Genomic DNA, 25,225 nt, shown 5'->3' with positions numbered 1-25,225 from the left:
AGGAAAAGAAAAAGCTCAGGCTTTAGGACCGGAGAGCCAGGGGTTTGAATAATGGCTTCTCCACTTAAGAGCGAAACTATGGGCATGTATGTAACTTCTCTGAGCTTCCCTTTCCTCATCAGAGATGATTGTGAGGTTTGCTGTATTTAAAAAAACAGCACAGTGCCTGGCATGTATTAGGTTCTTGAGCATATTAATGAATTTCCTTTCTACTCGTGATGTCATATTTATTCGTGCCCAACAACATCCTGGTATTTTTCTTTTGGCAATTCTGATGTTAGGAGTGAAAGTAGCTCTAAACAAAGGGATGTTTGAGTCACCTAGACAACTTGCCATATTTCACCTGCATTTGACATCACTACTTCTCTCAATAGATTTGCAACTTCCCCTCGTGAAGCTGGCTTTCCTCTGCCCTCATTTCCACCTTTTGGTCTTGAGCTGTGCAGTTTTAGCAGGATCGGATCCTTAAGTCTGCATTTGTGATAAAGGAGACCGCAGCTTATACTAAAGTGGCTTTCTCTCTGTGTGTTGAGTCTGCCTGACTGATAACAGACCAGAAACAGCAAGTGGCCTTTGAAATTGAAACATTGACTGTGGTGGAGAGAATGAGAGGATCTTAGGATTTTTGATCAAAGGATGATATCTTCCAACCTGGAAAAGGGGACTATTCTGCCTGCCAAGGCCTCTGATACTGTGTTACCTACTTACCCCAGGGAAGAAGGTTCAACATCATAGCTATTATATTGCTCCATAGTTTTAAAATATATTTATAGAGATACATTTCCTCAGTCATTTTGCTTTCTTTTCCCAGCTCCTATCTTTCAATCTGGCCTCTAGGCAAACTGCCCTGTGATTCTTATCTACATGACATTGAAACAATTCTCTGGGTCCTTGGTCCTTCATGAACATTCATTCACTACTAAAGAGATGGCAAACTTTAGATAAAGGAAGGGCATTAACTAGAAGGATGGATGCAACATTGAACAGTGTGTGATGATTTTTGGTGTCATTCCACAGGACGTGGTTTCATGTTTTCAATAAAACTAGCTGAGAGAGAGGTATAGGAGTGGAAAGGGCAAAGGCAGTGCCCCAGAGTCCAAGGTCAGTGAGTTTGCCACGGGTGTCCGGAATGAGGAGAAAGGGGCCATAGGCGGTAGACTGGAGAGGAGATGGTACCTAACTGAGAACTGGGGACAGCATGACTGGAAATTAGGCAAAAGGTGGACAGAAGGGAGACAACCTGGAATGAATCCAAAATTAGTTCCCAAAATTGAACTTAATTAATTCGATTAATTAGAGCAAAGTCTATACTCTATCATAGGCAGACTAAAGCATTTTGCGGAGGAGATGTGAAGTCCTTATTGATGTCAGATTGTGCCGGTTGCCGGTCAACTGATCATGAATGCTGACTCTGTTTGTACCCAGTGTGTGTACACACACACAAAGGTACACACTCCTATAGGTTTTTGTTGTCTTATTTCCATATAGACCTGGCTTCTGCTGGTCAGTTCTATTATTTGTTTCTCAACAACTACTCAAGATAGATCCCATACCACAGGTATTCTAGATTTTTCCCTCTTCTTAAATACTTAGCTCCATCCATATCCTCAATTCTTTGTCACTCCTCCTACCAATGGCTTTTTAGTCCTGCACTGTCCAGGTTGGTGGTTACTAGCCATGTGTGGCTATTGAGCACTTGAAATGTGGCTGGTCCAAATTAACATGTGCTATGAGTTTAAAATACACAGTAAATTTCCAAGACTTGGGAATCCCCTGGCAGTCCAGTGGTTGGGACTCCACGCTTTCACTGCTGAGGGTGCAGGTTCAACCCCTGGTCAGGGAACTAAGATCCCGCAAGCCACTTGGCTTGGCTAAATTAAAAAAAAAAATCTCCAAGACTTAGTATGCAAAAAGGAATGTGGGGCTTCCCTGGTAGCTCAGTGGTTGAGAACCCGGCTGCCAATGCAGGGGACACGGGTTCGAGCCCTGGTCCAGGAAGATCCCACGTGCCGCGGAGCAACTAAGCCCGTGTGCCACAACTACTGAGCCTGTGCTCTAGAGCCTGCGAGCCACAACTACTGAGCCCGCATGCTGCAACTACTGAAGCCAGCATGCCTAGAGCCCATGCTCTGCAATGAAGAGAAGCCACTGCAATGAGAAGCCCGCGCACCACAGCAAAGAGTGGCCCTGGCTCACCGCAACTAGAGAAAGCCCGTCCACAGCAATGAAGACCCAACGCAGCCAAAAATAAATAAATAAATTTATTTAAAAAAAAGGAATGTAAAATATCTCAGCAATTGATATACTATTGTTAAAAACATACAGTAACATTGATTATAGTATTGAAATTATAATATCTTGGATAAATTGAGTTTAATTAAAACAGTTTTACCTATTTTTCTTTTTTATCTTTTAAAGGGTTATTGAAGTATAGTCGATTTACAATGTTGTGTTAATTTCTACTGTACCGCAAAGTGATTCAGTCATACATATACATATATATATATATATTCTTTTTCATATTCTTTTCCATTATGGTTTATCATAGGATATTGAATATAGTTCCCCATGCTATCCAGTAGGACCTTGCTGTTTATCCTTTTTATTTTTTAACTGTGGCGACTAGACAGTTGAAAATCAGATATGTGGCTTGCATTTATGGCTCACATTATGGTTCTACTAAACAGCACTTCTTTAGGACTTCTTACCTCTTCCTTTATGAAAAAAATTGGCACTGTCCAGAGCGAGTTGCCAGATGGCTTCCCCTTGTTTGATGGGGACCTGCCATCAGTCTATCTCTGTCCTTTCCTAGACAGCATTGTGTAGCGGTTAAGAGCACAGTGTGGAACCAGACTGCTCGGCCTCAAACTCTGGCTCTGTCGCTTGTTAACTGTCTGATTTGGGGTGAGTTACCATATCTTTCTGTGCCTCAGTTTCCTCCTCTGTTAAGTAGAGTATTAACAGGAACTACTTCATATGATTAGTATGAAGATAAATTGAGTCAATGTATGAAGCACTTGGGACTGTGTGTGGCTCAAAGAAAATACTGAATTAACGTCAGCTACTTTATTCTTCCTCAAAGTTTCAGAGGAAGACAGCCTTTCACCCTCCACCTCATAGGGGATTTGAGTGTCATATTTATGTTCCCTTTTAGCATCTTCATTTTCTCTCTCTTTCTCCTCTTCCAGCTTTATTTTTTTAATTTAATTTTTATTTTAAATTGGAGTAGAGTTGATTTACAATATTGTGTTAGTTTCAGGTGTACAGCAAAGTGAATCAGTTATACATGTACATATATCCACTCTTTTTTTAGATTCTTTTCCCATATAGGTTATTACAGAGTATTGAGTAGAGTCCCCTGTGCTATACAGTAGGTCCTTGTTGGTTATCTTCCAGCTTTAAACAAGCACCACCAACCGTAGCTTAAAAATTCTTTTGTGTCTCCTTGACCTTGAGCTGACTTCTCTATTTGCTCACCTTCTTATGCACTTCCTCTTTCAAATATCTTGCAAGGTGTTTTTCCTCAAGATTACACACCACATACATTCTGACCATGTGGTTCAGGACGCGGGTCTGGGGGGCAGAAGGGATCAGCCTCATTTCTACGGGGTGGGGAGCAGGGAACCCAAACCCGAGGTCTGGAGCAAAGGTGGTGTCACAGAGAGGGAAACGATCGTCACATCTGGTGGGGAGTAAGCAGGTGGCAGAAAACTCTTCTAGGGTCTGTGACTGGATGTGAGGAAGAGGAACAAGCGTGTTCTGGCAGAGTCTCACCCCTGGGGCCCTGATAGGTAGAGCTAGGCATACTGCTTGAGGGTGGCTTTGCCTCCCCTGTAAGCGTGGGGAGAGCCAAAACCATGCCAGCTGGTCAGTAGAATTACAAAAGCCAAAGTCAGCAGCCTTTTCTCCTCTTCCTGGACCTTTTGACAGTTAGCTACCATCCTCACTTTAGACTTCTTAGTTATTCCTTCTGTCATCTTGTCATACGGTGGGTGAGGGAGCCCCCAGGCATTCTGGGACCTCAGCAGGTTAGGCCAGTAGACAACCAGGGGAAGACTAACCCATCAGGCAGAACTGAGTCTGTAGGAATCATATGGATGCAGAACCTACCGAGGTGAGTTGCTTTCACTCGAATAATCAAGGGAAACAGTGGGTGTGGGAAGTGGAGACCTGCCTCGGCAAGGCATTTGAATTTGACGCATGGCTAGGGATACATCTGTAGACTAGACCACGGATTGAGTCCTGGTTGCAACTAGTAACAGAGACAAAAAATGAAGTGACCAGTGAGGAAGAATGGAAACCAAGAGGGAGAACGTTCTAGAGCCAAGTGAAGAAAGTGTTGTGATGAGGAAAGACTAAACATCTGGGTGCAGGTAAGGTGGGGACTGAGGCTACATCGCTGTGGACCTTGAGCAGAGAGCAGTTTTAGTAGACGGGTCAGGGTCAAAGCTTGGCTGGAGCAGGTTCAAGAGAGAATGGAAGGAGAAGAATTGTGTATGGATCACCCTGTAAGGAGCTGAGCTGTAAAGAGAAGGAAAGAAACAGAGCAGTGGCTAGAAGGGTAAGTAGACTTAAGACATGGTTTAAAAAAATGGGAGTGTCTGGAGTGCTGCTGGGGGAAATCCAGAAGATAGAGAGGATAACATGTTAGAGCGGTGAACTTGAGGAGGTGAGAAGCATATGGCAGATCACCTTCGCCGGAGCACCAGTAGTTCCTCTACAGTAACGGGAGAGAAAACGCAGAACGTGGAGACACAGATGCAGGAGGGCAATCAGATATGGCGGTGGGCGCGGGGCTTTAGAAGTTCTCTTCTGAATGTTCCGTTTCTCTATGAAATAGGAAGCCAAGTCATCGACTGAGAGGGAGGAGGACGGAGAAACATCAGAGATTTAAAGAGTGACAATAAAGCAGGAAATAGTTGCTTGGGAGGGTGCGAGGTGGAATGGATGGGGGAAATACAATATAATCTGTGGGCAGCGTGAAGAGCCCATGTATTTCCAGGAGGTTGAGTTGCCATGGTTGCAGAGCTGGATGGAAACGGTGTGGTGGTTTCCCCCACTGAGAGCCTGAGTTGAGGGAAGGACAGGAGAGTTGAGGGTGCGTGCAAGTGACTAAGAGGACAGACCAGGAATCTTAGGCTGGTTAACAAGGGAAGGGATTCCATGAGGTAGATGAGGTCCTGGTGGGGTCAATGCACCACTGAAACTGGACTAAAAGTGAGCTGGAAAGATAGGAAGTGGTGACCAGAGTGGGATGTGGAACCGGGGTCACGGTGGAGATGAGTTATTGGCAATCTTGTAAGATTTGGTATAGGACCATGGAAGTGAGTGATCAAGCACAAGAAGATCATTGAAGGAACTGAGAGATGAGGGTATGGAAAAGCTGACATGTGTATGGAACTCCTGAAGCATGGTAACGGCAGTGCTGTGAAACAGAGCTAAGATCTTCAAGGGGCAGGCGGAGTCCCTTGGAGGTGGTTAGGTGACTCTTATAAGGAGGGGAAATGGCTATTACAGTGTGATGAGACCTAAGGCTTGGAGTTCTCAAGAGGAAGCGGGGAGGACGGGCTGGGAGTGGCAGTGAGGACACCCACTCCGACCTCAGGTCAGTGGCATGAGGGTCGCCCCCTGATCCTCCTGAAGCTAGAGACTTTGGTGGTGACAACCGGGTCAATCAAACACTGAGAGAGGAGACAGGTTCTAGAATTTTGCTGCTGCTGAATCTCGAGTTCTAGAGGGCCTTGTTGACCTGTTGTTAGAAGTTAGGGAGTGGGGGAAGACAGCGTCAGAAAATGGGATGCACAGGTCTGTATGGGGACTTGTAGAGTCCAAGGATGAAGGAATAACGGCGTGATAAAATTAGCGTCGATAGTCGCAGTGAAGATAATACTGTAGTTTCAGGCTGTGAATTTTGAGGGGGGATATGGAGGGGGGGGCTTGCCAGGAATACCTAGGGTTCAGAAGCTCCCACCTGACCCTGCTGATGAAAGCGAGGGGCCAGTGGAGGACATTCTTACTCAACTGTGTGGGGCTAGACCACTCTCTCCTTCAGACGTGGGGACAGCGCCAGTGAGAATGGATGGGGTGTCCTTCAGTAGCTGTGGCACGAGGGCTCAGTAGTTGTGGCTCGAGGGCTCTAGAGCGCACGCTCAGTAGTTGTGGCACATGGACTTAGTTGCTCCGTGGCATGTGGGATCTTCCCAGACCAGGGATCGAACCCATGTCCCCTGCATTTGCCGGAGGATTCTTAACCACTGCGCCACCAGGGAAGTCCTACATTTTCTTCATAGAGGGAAGATGCCATTTTAATTTGTTGAGACAAATGTGGAGCAAATCATTTACATCTGTGTTTACAACTTTGCATTATTGTATGCTTTTGGGAAAACAAACAAACAAACAAAAGTTTTTCATTCTTTTTATTAGCTCCATAATTAGTTTCTGGATTATTCTGCCATGATAGCAGAAAACTTAAAAACGTAATTAAGAAATTCTCAAGCACAGCAGTAGTTTTTACTGGAAAAGAGAACTTTCAATATGAAACTCAATGATCAAGAGAAACAGGGCCTTGAAGGCTGTTTCTAAACCTTGACATCTGAGAGGAGAGGGACTAATACACTGCATGACTTCAAATCTGTGATTTGTGTAGTAAAAAAATCTGTACAGTAAGAAAAAAATTCATCTTCTTATCATTACCTTATTGTTTAGTGTAGCTATTGCACTGGAGATTTCCATATTATTTTTCCCTCAGACACTTGAGTTTGTCTTATTTTATCTTGCAAAGCCTACCTGTTGCACCATCTCAGGGAATCCAAAAGGCAGCACAATTGAATAATCCTGAACAATTTGGGGGGTTAATTTGATCAAAGGCAGGACTAGAGTTAGGAACGTGTCCTCACTAGTGGCTACGTACAGTGGAGAGGTTGTGTAGCTTAGGTTCGCTCAAATTCCCATATGCCCAAGTTTCTCTACTTTAACCTTGTCTAGCCAATAGGAATGTGCTTCTTCCTTGGTTCCTAACAGAAACTTATTGGGACTTAATCTTGCCCTAAATCCCGTTGACAAATCTATTTTTGCTGAGTGGTGGATCTCCATACTCCCTGCTGTTAGCTGGAATCTGTTTCCAAACAAGATGGACCACAGAGTTTCATAAGACTGTCATCTGTTGACTTTCCTGAGCCACTGAGACGTGAAAGTGTTAAGTAGGCTCCTTGGGGATCCACATCAACTGCATCAAATTCACACTCTTTGGACGAAGTGAGAGAGTGGCATGGACATATATACACTACCAAATGTAAAATAGATAGCTAGTGGGAAGCAGCCGCATAGCACAGGGAGATCAGCTCGGTGCTTTGTGACCACCTAGAGGGGTGGGATAGGGAGGGTGGGAGGGAGGCACAACAGGGAGGGGATATGGAGATATATGTATATGTATAGCTGATTCACTTTGTTATAAAGCAGAAACTAACACACCATTGTAAAGCAATTATACTCCAATAAAGATGTTAAAAAAAAAATTCACACTCTTCTTAAGAAATCCTCAGTGTGGACTGCTGACCATCAGCTGCAGTGCCCAACCCAGGCTGAGGCAGCTCCCCTGCCCTGGTTCTGTCTGACTCCGGGAGCAACTTCCTCGTCCCCGAGTCCTCACTCCCCCATAACTGCCCCCCACACCACCCCCGTCAGCCTTTATCTAGAGCTGATTCTGCCTGAATTATGGCCCCACTTTCCCCCCAGGATATGGAAGTGTGGTTTAAAAAGGAGCAACTGGTAAAGCTTTAGAGAGAAATGTCTATCTTGTTCTTTAAAATAAATTATGTAATATTTTGCTATGAGTCATAGAGATTAAATAAATCTGAGTAGCCTTTACCTTATTTGGAAAGGGGGGTGGTCAGACTGACCTCACAGTGTCTGGGATAAAGTCTTACTATTTTAGCTCCTTTGGAGGGCATAGGGGGAAATAGGTCATTTAGAGACAGTTTTGTTTCATAAAATAAAGAGTATGATAGTTAAATAACTGTTTTAGATAAAGTCTACACATTTCCATGGACAAATAAATAGATAATGTCAGAGACATATTTATTACAAAAATCTATCCTCATATTTTATTTAGTCAGAGGCATTTATAACCCTAGGAAAAAACTGCTAGCTTGAAACATTCATAAAATAACAAACAAATACCCTTGGGCAAAGAGTCTACCCACATAAATTGATTTCTAAATAAAGATTCAATTTAGATTTAAAAGTCTTGTATGCACCCAGAGCTATCTATTCCATCTGTAATTTCCTTGTGGGGTTCTGGCGCCTGATTCTGCTCTCATCAGCTTCTTATGAGTTGCTTTCACATGGAAGAAGCAAAGCTTCCAATTAGCACAATTTTTTAATAAACATGTGTTGGAAATCATTGCCACCATATATCACGTCTCTTACATTGATCTAGTCTTCTCTTTCCCAGCATTTTTGCTTTTACTGTTTGGGACCACCTAGTTAGCTTTAGCTTATGGTAACTCCTGAGATTAAAATTTTAAAATGGGAAAATCTTTTTTCCTATTTCATTGGGAAATATAATTAGAGTCTCAGATCTTGGTTAGATTAAAATTTAAAAATACCCAGGTATTATCAGACATTATTTTCAGCTTGGTAGTTAACCTTCCATACTGCTGAGGGTGCAGGTGATGCTGGGACCACGCTCAGAAGAGTAGCGTCTCAGCTTCTGCTCTCTCCTCTGTTGGCCTGTCCTTTCCTGAGAGCCACTGAGATTGAAATGCACATGATCCGCCTCTGGGGGCAGCAGCGCGCTCATATGGGGCCACATTCCTTCCTCACCCCTCTGAGCTCAGGGGAATAATAACGACATCCTCTTGAGCATCTATGCCATTTTTTTCCCTTTGACATCAGTCCGGGAGTAGTTGAACTAGGTGCTTTTCTTATAGTCATGCATTTCCGGTTTATTAACATAACCTGGGAGGGTAGCTGTCCTTTTGTCTGCCTGGCTGTCTAAGCTCTGCACAAACTTTTGGCCCAACCTGGCCTTTTTGCTGACTTCCACAGGAAATAGAAACATGCCAGGCCTATCCTGGGGTTTGGAATTTTGTGGAAGATAGACAGGGTTTCTGGCAGAAGGCATATTGCAGGGTATTGCATTTGTGAAGTTCTCATCACACTTTTCTCCTCCTGAGTCTGGCTTCTGTCAGCCTCATTGCCAAGAGGGGTCCTTGCTGCCCTTCACCCAGCTCAGCTGCTCCTCTTCCCATACCTGACTCTATTCATGTATTTATCACTCAGCAGACAGTGAAAATGAACTCGAAGTCAGGATGTGCCCTTTGGATTCGTCTGTCCAGGTCTGGAAGAGTAACCAGTGCATTACAGTGAGCTCTCAATAAATATCTGAGGGACAAATAAATGAACAAAATGTACCCTTAATTGTGAAGATTTATTCTTTTCACTTTGCAAGGGAGTAGAGAGTTTCTTCTTTGGTTTTCTTTCCTTGTTTATCCCTATTATTACCAGTGTTTATGGTAGTAAGGTGAAATGGAAAAGTAAAGCCATTAAATCTTTTTGAGGACAAGAATTTGTTCATTCATTCAGCTGATAATTTTTTGAGAGCCTACTATGTGTTGGCAAAAACTCTCTCCTTGACCGAACTTTAATTAGTCTCCTCCAAGCCCTCTCCTTGACTAGACCTCAACCTTGGTCCCCATTCTGTCCGTGGTCTGCTCAACCCAGTCTTAGCAAGGAATCCTGCCAAGTCATCCCCCATACCCTTGATAGCTGACCACCCTGGCCTGCCTTCAGTAAGAATCCTATTAAGTCAGTTTAGCAAGATCCCCCAACCTTGATGTCTCCTCTTAGTAACTTTTCATCTTCTATCCCCGACCTTCTACATGCTCACTGGCTGTAAATCCCCAGCAGTCTTTGCTATATTTGGATTTGAGCTCCATCTCTCTCTATTGCAAGACCCATATTGCAGTAGTCTCGAATAAAAAGTCTTCCTTACTGTTTTAACAAATGTCAGAATAAGTTTTTCTTTAACAGTGTCGGGGAAAAAACAGATAAATTACTAGTTTTCCTGGAGCTTGGTGTAGAGACAAAATATGCAAAAAACCCCAAACTCAGGAAAACAGCATAAAAACAAACAAACAATTTAAAAGATAACAAATATGTTAAGGCTTCCCCTTATGTGGATAGAGGGCTTCCTTAGGCTGGGTGATCACCGAGGAACAATCCAGGGAGAAGACCTTTCAGCTGAGAGCTGGAAGACAAAGCCATCACGCCGGTTGGGCGAAAGGGCACTGCAAGGCAAAGGGCAAGGCTGGTGCAGCCAGCTGGAGGCTGCATCAAGGGGAAGGAGTCCCAGGGACATGGTGGAACCCAGTGGGTGAGGAGGCCACTTCTTGGCCTCACCCTAGCCCAAGGGTGAGGCCAAGAAGTGAAGCCAGGTTGTGATGGGCTCTGTAGGCTGGGTAAAGAGTTTGGAGTTTGTTTCATGTAACATTGTGACCTTGGGCTTGGAATATTTGAATGTCGTCTGATTTTTTCCCATGCTATTGCTGTCATTGGTGGGTCTGAGAAATTTATCAAACAACGTCCTATTCTTACTTTACTGAAGCTTCTCTCTCCCTGGATTTATTATTTTGCATAAGATGACTGAAAAGTAGGGAATTATTCCTTGGGGATATCACTATTTTCTTTGTTTCCTTTAATGCTTTGAGGTAAAGTAAAAAAAAAAAAAAAATTCCTAGAAACTAGCAATTATGCAGTTTGTGCTTGGTTGCTTTTAATTATTGCTTATACCATCAGCTCCTCCCTGGGACCCCTTACCTCCTGGAGGGTCTTTCATAATATAAAAGATAGTCTGCTTAATTGTTTTCTCTTTGCTTGGCTAGTCCTTACTGATATGAGAAAATGTTGACTGTTTTAAGCCATCCTCACTAAACTTCCCAACCTGGTCATTCAAAAAATGTAGTCTATAAGTCCATTTCCTCACACTCTTAATTCTTCCTAATTATTGTTCTAAAAGATTGTCTGCTTACTGCATTCTTTTTCAAAGAACATATTTAAGTTTGTGATGCCGTCATCATTTGACACTTCAAATTAATTCCAAAAAAATTCAGAACCCTTATGATAGGCTTTTTACTTGAAGGGCTTACTATTGTACTATGTTTTTGTAAAATATCATGATTCTAATAGCCATATTCTCTCTGAGTCATAGGATGGTTATGTGTTTGTTTAAAAGAGACAGCCAAACAGCTCTCCAAAGCAGGACCATATTTTCCTTCCATCAGCAAAATCTGAAAGTTCTAGCAACACCACACCCTATTTCTAGGACAGGTTATAGAGCTGTCTGGGCAGCAAGCTTTAGGAAAGATTATTTCTACGATATGCCAGTGTATTGACCCATAAGATTCCAAGTGGTCCTAAATTCTTCTTTTTAAAAATCATTCTTCAAGTCCACTCTTTTAAATAATACAGTTAACAATAACCTGAGAAGGAACTTGTGTCTAATAATGTATGACGTGTTGGAAGAGGGGCAAAGAAATGTACTTTCTCTGTGGCCCAGCAATGTCTTGATGACTCCTTCCAGGGTAGAAGGGAAGAATCAAATTCGTGTTGGGTTTACAGTGATTTTTCCCTCTGGCATTCTGTCATGCATAGGAATGAGGCTGGAAGAAGGTTAGCAGTTAATACTATTTAGAATTACAATCAGTGCCAAGCTTTAGTCATCATTGTATTTAGGGCTGAAAGTGCTCTGGGAGGTTGATTTAAATCACCTGATTTTACAGACGAGGAAAGCAAAACCCAGAGCAGAAAGTAACTTGTCAAGGTCATTCATTTCCTTAGTTAACCCAGCCAAGGCTAAAACTCAAATCCTGACTCATCTGCTCAGTGCTAGTTTTGATTCTGCTTAAGAATATCCATTATCGGGCTTCCCTGGTGGCGCAGTGGTTGAGAATCTGCCTGCCAATGCAGGGGACACGGGTTCGAGCCCTGGTCTGGGAAGATCCCACATGCCACGGAGCAACTGGGCCCGTGAGCCACAACTACTGAGCCTGCGCGTCTGGAGCCTGTGCTCCGCAACGAGAGAGGCCGCGACAGTGAGAGGCCCGCGCACCGCGATGAAGAGCGGCCCCCGCTCGCCGCAACTAGAGAAAGCCCTCGCACAGAAACGAAGACCCAACACAGCCATAAATAAATAAATAAATAAAATAAATTAAAAATGTCTGCTTTGCAAAAGACAGCGTCACGAGAATCTGAACACAAGTCACAAGTTGGGAGAAAATATTTGCAAAAAAACAATAAAAAGAATATCCATGATCAGTTCTCTGACTAAGCCTGGATGTTTTCTTCATAGTTCTTTGTGAAAAACGTGTTTTTGTTTAGAGGTACAGGTGGTGAAAGATATAAATTGTTCAAATAGATTCTTTAAAACTGTTGTAAAATAAAAAAGACACCTGTAAAATAGTTTCATAAAGTAACTGGGTCTGAAAGGTTTTGAATTTTTTTCCTTCTTCAAACTGTATGATGTTTTTATGCAGTTGCCATGGGAGAACATGTTAGTTGCCAAAAATCTAAAACAGATCTTGGGTGTTAAGCAGGTAAGATTAAGTCATAGCATTCAATTCTTGTTGAACAAAATAAAACATCCATTTGAAGCACCATCTATGTGCTGGAATACTGCTGTTTCTGTTCTTTCCATGCATCTGGGAAATTTAGACACGTTTATTGGTCTATTCAGATGAAAGAGTAGTTTGCCAATGTCCACATTTTTTGCAGCCCTAAAAGTGGTTCTTCCAAGAAGACGTAAAAAATCAATCCTTCAGGCTAGAACTTTTCAAGCAATGTTTACTTTCATATCAAGAAAGTCATTTGTGGTCTCTGAATAAACAAATGCCATTTGATTTTATCACACTGTTGAGTGTGGGGTTCAATGCCCTATAACCACAGAATTAGGAAGAGGATTGCAAGTGATTTTTTTCAAGAGCTCATAGGCTTTAAAATAAAACCAATAAATACCTTAATGCTGCAAATAGTTTTCAAATCTTATCTAGAACGGTTCTAGAAATTAAACCATGAACTATTACCCTACATAGAATGAGCTCTTGTATAATCTTCTTTTTATTAATTATCCATTCAACTTCAACTCCATTCAACATCTGGATCTCTGGCTTTTTCAAAACACGTAGTGAGGGAAACTAGCTTTCCCTGTGGGAATCTCCCATAGTTCCATCAGGGCAGAGTGCCTTTGCTCCCAAGGGATGATGTGTTAGCCTTCACCGTGGTACGTATATTCCTCTTCAGTGCAAAATAATAGACATTTTCCCCACGCTTAACAAACCAATAACTTAAATTGAATTTTACCTTGCATAAGTAACTATGAATAAGTACATTAGTAAGTAAACCTATTGAGACTATCACAAATCTGGTTCAGGTTTTCTCCAGGTCAGTCTAGATCAGGGGTCAGGAAACCTTTTCTGGAAAGGACCAGATAGTAAATATTTCTGGCTCTGCTGGCCATATGGTCTCTGACACAAGTACTCATCTCTGTTGTGCAAAAGCAACCACAGACAATATGTGAACAAACGGGTATGGCTGCGTTCCAGCGAAACTCTATTTACAGAAACAGGTGGCACCCCGACAGGCTGTAGCTGGCCGACCCTGATCCAGCTGCCCAAGATTGTGCTGTAAAGAGAAGCAGATTATAGATGAAGGACACACGTCTCAAAAGTCCTTATGGCTTTTATTTTGGTACTTTTCTGCCTTTGTCCATGGAGTCAAGGTATTTCTATTTCATATTCTTATGTAGGGATAGTGTTGTAAAAGTCCCTTCCATGTTTGTTTTAGGAAAGCATGGAACTTTAGAGGCAATCCACTTCTCTCAGTGCTGTGTTCTTTAGAGCCTAGCATACTGCTTAGGATTAATAAATGCTAAATAATCATCGTTTTTCATTTCACTGCCCTACCCCTTATGGAGTCTCGTTTGGCACCCTCAGAGGTGTTAAACCATGTAGCTTTTACAATGTTCTATTACACATCGTCAGCAGCACCTTGTTGATTAAATCGCATGCGCGTGCGCGCACGCGCACACACGCGCAAGAGAGAAAGAGAGAGAGAGAGAGAGAGAGAGAAAAGTGGTAACTGTTAACTGCCAGGCTGTAAGTATTCCTGACAGGTTGTTCCTACACAGGTTTGGTTTCTCTTGGATAAAGATTAAAAAATCTTGTCACAGCTGGTAAAAAACGAAGCACACATAGAACCACCGAGCATACACAACTCACAAAAGGCACTTCCCTAAAAGTCAGAATCCCGATGAGGGGGATAGATTATCCGAGGTAAGATATGACTTTGCAGGGACGATCACGTATTTCATAGCACTGGGGGAGGGATGGCAAATCCTTCTGTGGGTGTTTGTGTGGAGGGGAGTGTCTTCTAATACGCTTAAAGCTTTCTTTTATGAGTAACTCAAGAATTTCACGTTTATAACCTCATCTAGACAGATCCGAGCTGGTAGTCCGATTTTTTGCATTTGCTCTGAAGATGAGCTTCTTTCTTTTTTTTTGAATTTTCTTTTTTAAAAAAATTTTTTATTGAACTATAGTTGATAATTTATCGAACTAACTGCAATGGTGTGTTCGTTTCAGGTGTACAGCAAAGTGAATCAGTTATACATATACACGTATCCATTCTTTTTCAGAATCTTTTCCCATATGGGTCATTACAGAGTATTGAGTCGAGTTCTCTGTGCTATACAGTATAGGTCCTTGTTGATTATCTATTTTATATATAGTACTGTGTATATGTTAATCCCAGTATCCCGATTTATCACTTCGCCTCACCTTTCCCCTTTGGTAACCGTAAGTTTGTTTTCTAGGTCTGTGAGTCTGTTTTGTAAATAAGTTCATTTGTATCATTTTTTATTAGATTCCACATATAAGTGGTATCATATGATATTTGTCTTTCTCTGTCTGACTTCCCTTAGTATGATCTTTTTTCACCACAAACCTAATTTTTCTTTTCCACTGTTCTTAGTGTGATGGTTATCAAATAGTCTTTTTGCTGTCCTTCCAGATTCTTTGATTAAACTGGACTTGTGCCCAAAGCAGCAGGAGATGCTGTCCCATAAAGCCAGAACATTTTATAAGTACTGGCAGGGAAGGTTTATTACTTCATTCCCCAGACAGCACAGAGAGCTGCTGGGGAGGTCCGGGGAGGAGAGCAGCTGGAACTGCTCTTCTGGGAGAAGTGCTGACGGTCGTGGTGCTGAGTCAGTCCCGGGCTGAGGTGCCTCTATGGCTTCATGCCCTGGGTGGCGATGAACAGCATGGGCAGTGGGCATCTTGGTGCAGTGAGTCAGGAAGAAGTTACTAGCTAGGAGGTACACCCGTCCATCAGGCAAGACTGGGGCCCATCAGGGAGTCTCTGCGATTTGAATTCAGATAGGTGATTTTGATAGTCTTAATCCAAAATAATAGTGTGGCTGGTACAGTGGTTTAATGTTTTTTTTTTATTGAAGTATAGTTGATTTACAATATTGTGTTAGTTTCAAGTGTACAGCAAAGTGATATACAATATATATATTCTTTTTTTGATTCTTTTCCATTATAGGTTATTATAAGATATTGAATATAGTTCCCTGTGCTATACAGTAGGACCTTGTGTATCTATTTTATATATAGTAGTGTGTCTCTGTTAATCCCAAACTCCTAATTTATCCCTCCCCCCACTTTCCCCTTTGGTAACCATGAGTTTGTTTTCCATGTCTGTAAAGATATTAAAAGATATGTAAATACCAGAAAAAAAACAACAACATTTGTGTCTGTTTTGCCACCCAGAATCAGCCATGAGGAAGAGTTTGTTATATTTGCTTCAAGTCCTTTTATGAATGAAAGAGCTAGCACTACAGATCACGTGGAAGGTTTCTGCTTCTCATCTCTCATTCCTTTCCCTTGCTCACCCCAGAGGTAACCACGATAGTTAAGTTAGTGGGTGTTATCAGTCAGGGGCCACACTCGAGGCGGATGAGGTGTGGCGCAAGCAGTGAAAAGACGCTTACACAGGTGTGAGCAGAATGTAGGAAATCACCGTGGATGTTAGGGTGCTGACACCCTAGACCTAAGGGGAGAGGGGGAGCAGGTCTCGGACTCTGGAGGAAAGAACTGTGCAAGGCAGCGGCCTTGAAAGGAGCGGTGCCCTTTGGTTGAGGGATGTACCTGCCTGAGACAGTGCTCTGGATGAAGGGGTGAATGGACACCCCAGTTTCACCTTCCTCCTGCCCTCAAACTGCTTATCTGCACACCCAGCCGGGAACCGGAGGCACCTTGGGGTCCATACGGACCAGCCTCCCAGGGCAAGGAGGCTATTGGGAAATGGATCAGAGAGGGTGAATGCAGCAAAGACGCAGCACAGGGTGGATCCTGAACTATTACCGATGCTTGTCCCTATACAGAAAGGTATAATAAATAGTGTATTGCAGGAGCCCTTTTTCTCTGTAAAGGGCCAGACAGTAAACATTTTCGATTTTGTGGTCCATGTATAGTCTATGTCCTATATTCTTCTTTTTTAATTTTTACAAACCTGTAAAAATATAAAAAACCATCCTTAGCTTGTGGGCTGTATAAAAACAGATCACGGGCTTGACTGAGTCCATGGGCTGTGGTTTGCTGACCCCTAGCATATATTATACGTTTTGTGTGTTTTAAAAAATTTTTGCATGATTTGTATGACATCCTAGTTCTTTTCTAATGCTGTGTAACAAATGATCACAAACTTAATGGCTTACAAGAACACCCAATTACTGTCACATAGTTCTGTAGGTCAATTCCAGGTAGGCTCACAAATGATTACTTAGGTAGGAGCAATCGATATCTTGGTTAGTTTTTTCCACTGTCTTGGCTTTAATGGTGGAAATCTAGTAGAGAGATTTTTGTCCGTGGGACTTGCCAGAGGTCCCCAGATTATAGCCATTGGGCAACAGTTTACTGAATCCAGACACAAGGCTGAATCTAGCCATTGTCAAGAGTGAATGTGTTGCCAGACAGAGAAGACAAACTTCTGGTTACCGAAGGGGAAAGCGGTGGGGGAGGGATAAATTAGGAGGTTGGGATTAACAGATACACACTACTAAATATAAAACAGTTAACCAACAAAGACCTACTTTATAGCCCAGGGAACTATACTCAATGTCTTGTAATAATCTATAAGGGAAAAGATTCTGAAAAGGAACCTATCTATCTATCTAGATATATGTAACTGTGATATATATATACATACATATATGTATAACTGAATCACTTTGCTGTACACCTGAAACTAACACAACATTGTAAACCATCTATACTTCAATAAAAAAAGAATAAAATGAAACTAAAAAAAAAAAAGATAGTGTACTTAAGCCAAAAAAAAAAAAAAAGAGTGAATGTGTTGCATTGATATGAGAAAGGATATCTTCTATTCAAACTAACTGACTTGGAACCGGTGCAATGTGACCCTTGTGCTGGGTGACTCACTGCCAGTGACGGAAAGGCATTTTGTCATCCTCTGAATATGCCTGAAGCAGATGATAACAGAGAAGTGGGAGGTGGGATGTCTTCTATTGGCTCTTAGGCTGACAGGGTACCTAGAAGGCAGTGAGGAAACACTGAGTGAAGCTGGATTAAACAGAGGAGGCATTTTTATCTCACATGGTAGGAAGGTCTAGTAGGATAAGTGAATTCAACAGCTTGACCCTGTTGTCAAGGACCAGGGACTTTCTATCTCTTCATCCCGCCCTCCTCAGCGTTGGTTTTTCCTCAGGCTTGAGCAGAATGGCTGGAGGAGTTCCAGGCATCATGTTCAGACAGAGAAATTTCAGGCATAAGGGACTGCCTTTCTTCTAGCAGAGAAGAAACTTTCTCCAGAATCCCCCTCCCTCAGTAGAATTCTTTTCATATCTCACTGGTCAGAATTGAGCTGTATGCCAGTTTCTGAACCAACCACTGCCAAAGGGAGTGATATCACCATCAGACCATAAAGTTTATTTCTAGAACTGGGGTCAGCTTTCCCCCGAGGCACACAGCTGCTTGTGGAAGGACTCGGTATCTGAACAAAGCCAGAGCCTTGTAGGAAAAAAAGCAGGGGGTGGGCGGAAAGAAGGCTAGAGACCAAGAACAGTCACCTCTGTTTCCTGACAGTTCACTCCTTTCCTAATATATGTAAAAATGTGCCCATAGCCCACTCTGAATATAAGTTCTGTACAATTATGTAAAAGCTGAGGTGCAATCATCTAGGTAATATAACTTTACGCTTTGAAGGTATTTAATTAAGCAGTTTCAATTTTGCAGGCTTCTTGTCATATTTTAGAGTCAATAAATCTTTCATCAGGTCTCAAACATTTTAGAGGCCCTTGCAGAGCTGGTAGACTGTGGACCGCATGACTGTGGGGCCACTTTATAGCTGGAAGTTGGATAAAGAAGCCAGGACTTGTGTCATCCATCGGTGAAATACATGCTCGTCTATCCACAGCAGGGCTGTTTTCTTGTCCAGGGAACCAAATCTTTTATTGCACAATTCACGATAAAGCTCAAAATACAAAATTCTGAAGGTAACACTTCAAGTCTTATTAAAACCACACTGACAGCTTTTAAAAGTGGGAAGATGAGAACGAGAGCCATGGACAGACACCACAGAAGGAGGTAAAGAGAGCCTGGGACACTAAGCCGGTTGTCCTTAGTGGTAGGTCTTACACCTAATCCACCGCACTCACTAAATCCATGCATATTTGCTGAGCACTGCTGTGTAGCAACATACCTGAAGGACATGGCGAGGGATTTTAAAAACGTGTAATAAAAGGTTACTTTTTCTAGGAGGCTGCCATCTTGGAAAGAAGGATGGAGGTGGGGTTGAATTTATATTCATGGATTTAAAATATGATTTGGACTATTTAATGTCCAAATTAAATTAAAACTTTCTGATACAGGCCTGTACCAAACTGTTTTTGTTTCCTGTTCTTAGAAACTTCTACTTTGCACAACAGTTAACTTTTTTTTCAGTTGTAATATTTTTTTGAAACACAGTTGATTTACAATGTTGTGTTAATTCTGCTAGACAGCAAAGTGATTCAGTTTCATATATATATATATACTTTTAAAAAATATTTTTTCCATTATTGTTTATCACAGGATATTGAATACAGTTCCCTGTGCTATACAGTAGGACCTTGTTGTGTATCCATTCTATATATAATAGTTTGCATCTGCTAATCCCAAACTCCCACTCCAGCCCTCCCCCTCCCCCCCTCCCCCTTGGCAACCACCAGTCTGTTCTCTATGTCTGTGATTCTGTTTCTGCTTTGTAGGTAGGTTCATTTGTGTCATATTTTAGATTCCATATATCAATGATATCATATGGTATTTGTCTTTCTCTTTCTGACTTACTTCACTTAATGTGATAATCTCTAGTTGCATCCATGTTGCTGCAGATGGCATTATTTCATTCTTTTTTATGGCTGAGTAGTTTTACACGATATATATGTACCAGATCTTCTTTATCCATTCATCTGTCCATGGACGTTTAGGTTGTTTCCATGTCTTGCCTATTGCACAATAGTTAACTTTTAGATACACCTATAACTTCCTTACTGACACGTAAGCTCTTGGAGGGCAAGGATTATACCTTTCATATCTTTTAGTGCTTAGCATAGTACCCTGTACAGAGAATGTCATTAAGCCTATGTTAAGTGCATATAAACTTATATGGTACCTGGCTCCAAAACCAACCAACCAACCAAACACACAAACAAACCCAAATGAACTTAACGCTTTTTATTGCTCCCTAACAGCAGACTTCTTAGGCAACTGAACTGACATTAAAGAGCACTGACTTTTTTTTTTTTTTTTTAAATAACTTTCTAGGTGTTATAGTTTGAACGTGTGGGTTTTTCTCTCCCAGAGTAGAGCTTTCGAGATCCGTAAGGTGAAATCTGCTGTTGCCTGTAAAGGAGGACGTGTTGCAGAGTGAATTTAAGAAGTGGATCTCTCTGCCCCAAGCTATGCCCCAGGCTGTGCGCGTGTTGGGTGCTTCCTCCATGTTCTTTTCTCTGGGCTTTGTATGTAAAAATTGTTACAGCAGTTTGCTCCCACTGAGCTAGAATCAACTTAAGCAGATTTTTCCATATTTATTTAAAAGTGGGCTGTAATGTATTTTGGAGTCAGTATTGATTTCACTTGTCTTTGTGATGACATCCCTGGCTGGTGCTGTTGTTGTGTTGCAATTGCACAGTAAAGTAATAGGTTCTGAGACGCTGTCAGTGCCTACTCTTTTCGGGTTGCAATTGCTTGATAGTAATTCGATTGTATCTCTGCCTGATGTTTTAATACTCCTGTCTTCCAGATTGCTCTTAACCGGAGAGGTGCTTACCCCACTGGGTTGCTACACCTTAATAAAAATAAACAAAGCAGGAAAGTGTGTGGTTGCACACATTTCTTTGTGTGACACTTGCCTGGGCTGACATGGTGGCTCGGGCTGACTTTTGCAGACCCTCTATGTTCCAGTTATCTCTTGCTGCGTAACAAACCACCCTGCATTTTAGTAGCATAACACAAACAGCCATTTTATTATGTGTGTGGATTTTTAAGGGTGCTTCAGGGATTTACTTAGGGCAGAGCAAAAATTGCTTGTCTCTGCTCCGTGAAGCCTGGGGCTTCTGCTAGGAAGACTCAAATGACTGGGGGTGACATTAATAGCTGGGTGCTGAAATTAGCCGGAGGCTTCTTCCATCACATGTCTAGCTCATGGGCTAAGATGACCTGAAAACCAGGCTCTGCTGGGTCTGTCTCCTGGAGTGTGTGCCATGTGGCCTCTTCATGTGGCTTGGGCTTCCTCATAGCCTGGTGGTCTAGAGTACTTGCACTTCTTACTCTCCGGGGCTCCATGAATAAATGCTCCAGGGAACAAGATGGACGCTGCATGACTTTCTCTGACGTTTAGCCTCAGAAGTCACACGTGTTACTTCTGCTGCATTGTCGTGGTTACGAGTGAGCCACTAAAGCTAGCCCAGATTCAAAGGGAGGGAAGTTAGACTCTTACCTCTTGATGGGAGGAGTACCAAAGAACTTGTTGCCATCTTTAAAATCTTTACAATGAATGCTTTATCTAATAGTCAAATCTGGTTTCCATCATTTTGAATTAAAAAAAAATAAGGATTTATTGGTTAAGGGAATTCCCTGGCAGTCCAGTGGTGAGGACTCGGCACTCTCACTTCCAAGGGCCTGGGTTTGATCCCTGGTCAAGGAACTAAAATCCCACAAGCCTCGTGGTGTGGCAAGAAAAAAAAAAAAAAAAGCAAGTTCATTAGCACCTATTAAAACATGGTGAGACATGATAAGGAGCAAAGTAAAAGAGAAGGAAAAACTTTTCTTACAAAGAAGTTTGCAATTTAATCAGAAAGGTTGTAGGCAAATATACAAAAACCTGAGTAACATATTTACACAGTAAAGTATCAAGGAGTGCAAATCAAGATGCCCTAGAACTCTGCAATAATAGTTGTGGGATTTTTTTATAATAAGCAAATATTTTAGATCTCATCTAAGTGAATATATCTAAGATAACTACTCATCGTAGCAAATATCACCTAAGCAACCCTTACGGAACACATAGACTCAAAAAAATCTATGAAAGGAGGGAGCCAGAAGAATACAGAAGGTTAGAAGGGAAGGAACCTTAGAGATTATTTATTCTAACTTTTTCAATATGTGGTTGAAGAACTGAAGGCCCCAAATTTATAATCACAGGGAGTTCAGGAAGGGGGAAAGAATACTGGCTTATTCAGCTAGGTCCTCTTAAGCCTGGAAAACATAAGTTCTATGGGTTTCAGTTAAACCTTAAATATGTCAGCCTGATCTTATCAATCAGCTTAAGCTGTTATGCCCTAGTAACCAATCACCCCCAAATTTCAGTGACCAAGGTTTATTTCTTGCTGATGCTACAGGTCCAAGCTAGGTCAGGTGTGGCTTCCCTTGGTGATGACTGTCATTCTGGGGCCAGGCTCACAGAGCGGCCTCTATTTGAGACATTGCTGGCGGACAGATGGGTAAAGAGATCATGAGGAAGTAAATACTGGCTCTTAAAACATCTGCTTGGAAGTCATAGGCTTAGTCTAACCTCGCAGGAGCAGAAAGTACGATTTCTCTCCAGGACAGGGCTTGCCTTGCAGGGAGGGACAGTAAGTATTTTGAAGAAGAATGCAGTTCATCACAGTGATTCGGGTAACAGCACCTAGTGAACAGTAGAACTCCAGTGAAAGCAAGTGGCTCTTGATCTACCCAAAGCCAATCAGTCAATCAATGATGGAAATAAAGCTACAACTCAGATTGCTCAAAACCCAGCTCAGTGCTCTCTTCTCTGGAATGATTCACTGACAGCTTTCCTCCCATTTTTTCTGCTCAACATTCATTTTAGAATTGTCAATCAACATAGTCCCTGCGTCACATACAGGGACTATTTTCCTAAGGGTGAAGCTGATTCCTCTTCTCCTTTTTCTCCTTCTTCTTCTTCTTCTTCTTGTGCTTTTCAGCAATAGTTGTTCTAAACAGTCACTGCAGCTTTTCTTTTGATTGATAATTTTATACGACATGCCAGAAAGCCATACCAAATGTGTCCTTAAAAAAATTTTTTTTTTAAATTTTTATTTTATATTGGAGTATAGTTGATTTCCAATGTTGTATTAGTTTCAGGGGTACAGCAAAGTGGTTCAGTTATACATATACAGATATCTATTCACTTACAAATTCTTTTCCCATTTAGGTTATTACAGAATATTGAGCAGAGTTCCCTGTGCTATAGAGTAGGTCCTTGTTGCTTATCTATTTTATATATAGCAGTGTGTACATGTCAATCTCAAACTCCCAGTAAATCACCCATTTCAACCTTATGTGTTTTATTTGTGAAGATGAGACTTCCACTGCAAACTTCTTTTTTTTTTCTGACAGAACTTGTCCCTTCAAGACATGTAAATTCCATTACTAACTATATAAGTCTCCCATAATTTCCTTATTCATCTCTAAATTATGCTTAGAGGAGGCACGGTAGATGATTTACGCTTTTCAATGTTTTATGGAAGAGTTACACGCAGAGTTCTAGTAGGCTGTTATGCTCAAGTTCCTCTTTGTCAATACAGGCATCCAAGCTCAAGGAGGAGAGGTGTGGCCAAGATGACAGAGCATGAAGAACTTGTCTCTCACAGGCACCAAAATTACAACTATTTACAGAGAAACTACTGATGAGAAAAACTGGAAAACTTGCAGTCTTGTATTTGGAATATAAAATACATAACAAACATAACAAAACTGAAACAGACTTGTAGTTACAGAAAACAAACAGGTCGTTGTAGGAGGGCAGGGAGGTTGAGGGATGAGAGGTGAGAGAGATTAAGAGTAACACACTTCCAGTTACAGAATAAATGAGTCACAGGGGTGAAACGTACAGCACAGGGAATGTAGTCAGTGATATTGTAATAATTTTGTGTGGTGACAGAAACCAAGTAGGCTTATTGCGGTGATCACTTGGAATGTTTAGAAACATCAAATCACTATGTTGTGCACCTGGAACTAACATAGTATGGTAGGTCAATACTTCAAGTAAAAAAAAAAAAAAAAGGTAATTCAGAAAACAGAGCATTTGCAGTTTACTTAAAATCATCACCTGTCTTTAGACTAAGGATAATATTCAACTCTGCTAGTTTTTAATGCTATATATATGTTTGTATTCGTGCTGGCCTAAAGAATCATGATTCTACCCTCTCAAAACAAAACACAAAAAACTACAAAAAATAAAACTTAAAGACAATCACTTAGTGTTGGGGCTGATCTGCAGAATCAATCAGATTGTTTGGCAGACAAAAAGAGCCTTGATGTTTTGATCCTCAGAGCTTTTTTTTTGGAACCTTTGATGTAGTGTCACCAGCTGCTTCTGGATTTAATGTACTTTCACCAGTGAGCTTTGGAAGCCAGCCTCTCCTCCCCACTTGCTTTAGTTTATGCAGATCGGAGGGGTAGAATTAACATGCTCTTTCAGAGGGAAGGTATGTTTAGTTCTGTCTTTCAGCTATAGATGGTTGGACAAGTTGGGATATAGTTGTTATGCCACTAACCCGGTGGTGACCTTCAAGTAGGAATTTTTGTATATTTTACTAAACAAACGTAAATCCCGTGAACCTTAGCATGGCCAAAAGCCAAACTGAGAAAACCTTTGAAATCGACATTAAAAAAACCATTGCAACATTCACTTCATCTCGGTCAATGAATTATAAAAGTGAGGAGTTTTAACTTCAGTAACCCAACTCTCCCCCCACCCCCTGACACATTCAACAGTCAAGTTCGTGCTAAGATGCCATAATTTTCACAAGGTAAGAAGCAAGCAAGGGACAGGGCTTCCCTGGTGGCACAGTGGTTAAGAATCCGCCTGCCAATGCAGGGGACATGGGTTCGAGCCCTGGTCTGGGAAGATCCCACATGCCGCGGAGCAACTAAGCCCGTGCGCCACGACTACTGAGCCTGCGCTCTAGAGCCCCTGAGCCACAACTACCAAGCCGACGTGCCACAGCTACTGAAGCTTGCACGCCTAGAGCCCGTGCTCCGCAACAAGAGAAGCCACCGCAATGAGAAGCCTGCGCACCGCAACGTAGAGTAGCCCCTGCTCGCCGCAACTAGAGAAAGCCTGTGTGCAGCAATGAAGAACCAACGCAACCAAAAATAAATGAATGAATGAATGAATGAATAAATAAATAAATAAATAAGCAAGGGACAAAGTAACAGGCTATTTCTTGGTTAAAAAATAATAACACGGTCCATCTTGACCCATTCCCTTATTAACTCATATCTCAGTTCAAATTTCAAAATGCTTTCTCAAATGGTCATGCATTTGACATGAGGGAATAAAATCTGAAGTGAGAGCCTAAGCTTTTAGAGCAAGCAAAATCCATTGCAGCAGCAAGTTGACATCCAATAACACTCACAGGAGTTGTGAGCTGGCTAATTAACGATGCACTGCGGTAATCCACACCCAAGTGTGTATTCACCCAGAGGAGTCGTCTGCAGGGGCCTCAGAAACCATTACTGCAACCATTTCCCACTATCCTTGTAGGAAAGAGAAGACCAACATGTGCCACAGTTCTGGGAAACCATCCGGAGTATGTATTTATTTAAGAATTCTGAGAGAAAAATATAAAGGAACTGTTTGAATATTATAGCAAACGTTA

The 25,225-nt window shown here is 41.9% G+C and overlaps 1 long non-coding RNA gene across 2 annotated transcripts in view; it reads right to left on the bottom strand.

Moving 5' to 3' along the window:
* Positions 1–12,823: 12,823 nt before the first annotated feature.
* Positions 12,824–25,225, bottom strand: part of LOC309629130 — a 55,290-nt gene continuing 42,888 nt past the window's right edge. Inside the window, exons 2-3 of one of the 2 annotated variants that reach the window (XR_014244872.1) lie at positions 17,502–17,611; positions 12,824–15,414 (exon numbers count right to left, since the gene is read on the bottom strand). This is a non-coding gene — a long non-coding RNA (uncharacterized lncRNA). Of the gene's footprint in view, positions 15,415–17,501; positions 24,513–25,225 lie in introns of those variants that run through there. The other variant, XR_014244873.1, reaches the window with a different exon arrangement.

Source organism: Balaenoptera borealis, assembly GCF_965194805.1.
Source record: "Balaenoptera borealis genome assembly, chromosome: 5".
Taxonomy (NCBI): Eukaryota; Metazoa; Chordata; class Mammalia; order Artiodactyla; family Balaenopteridae; genus Balaenoptera; species Balaenoptera borealis.
Note: the sequence above shows the minus strand (reverse complement) of the source record. Positions and strands in the feature narration are given on the sequence as shown.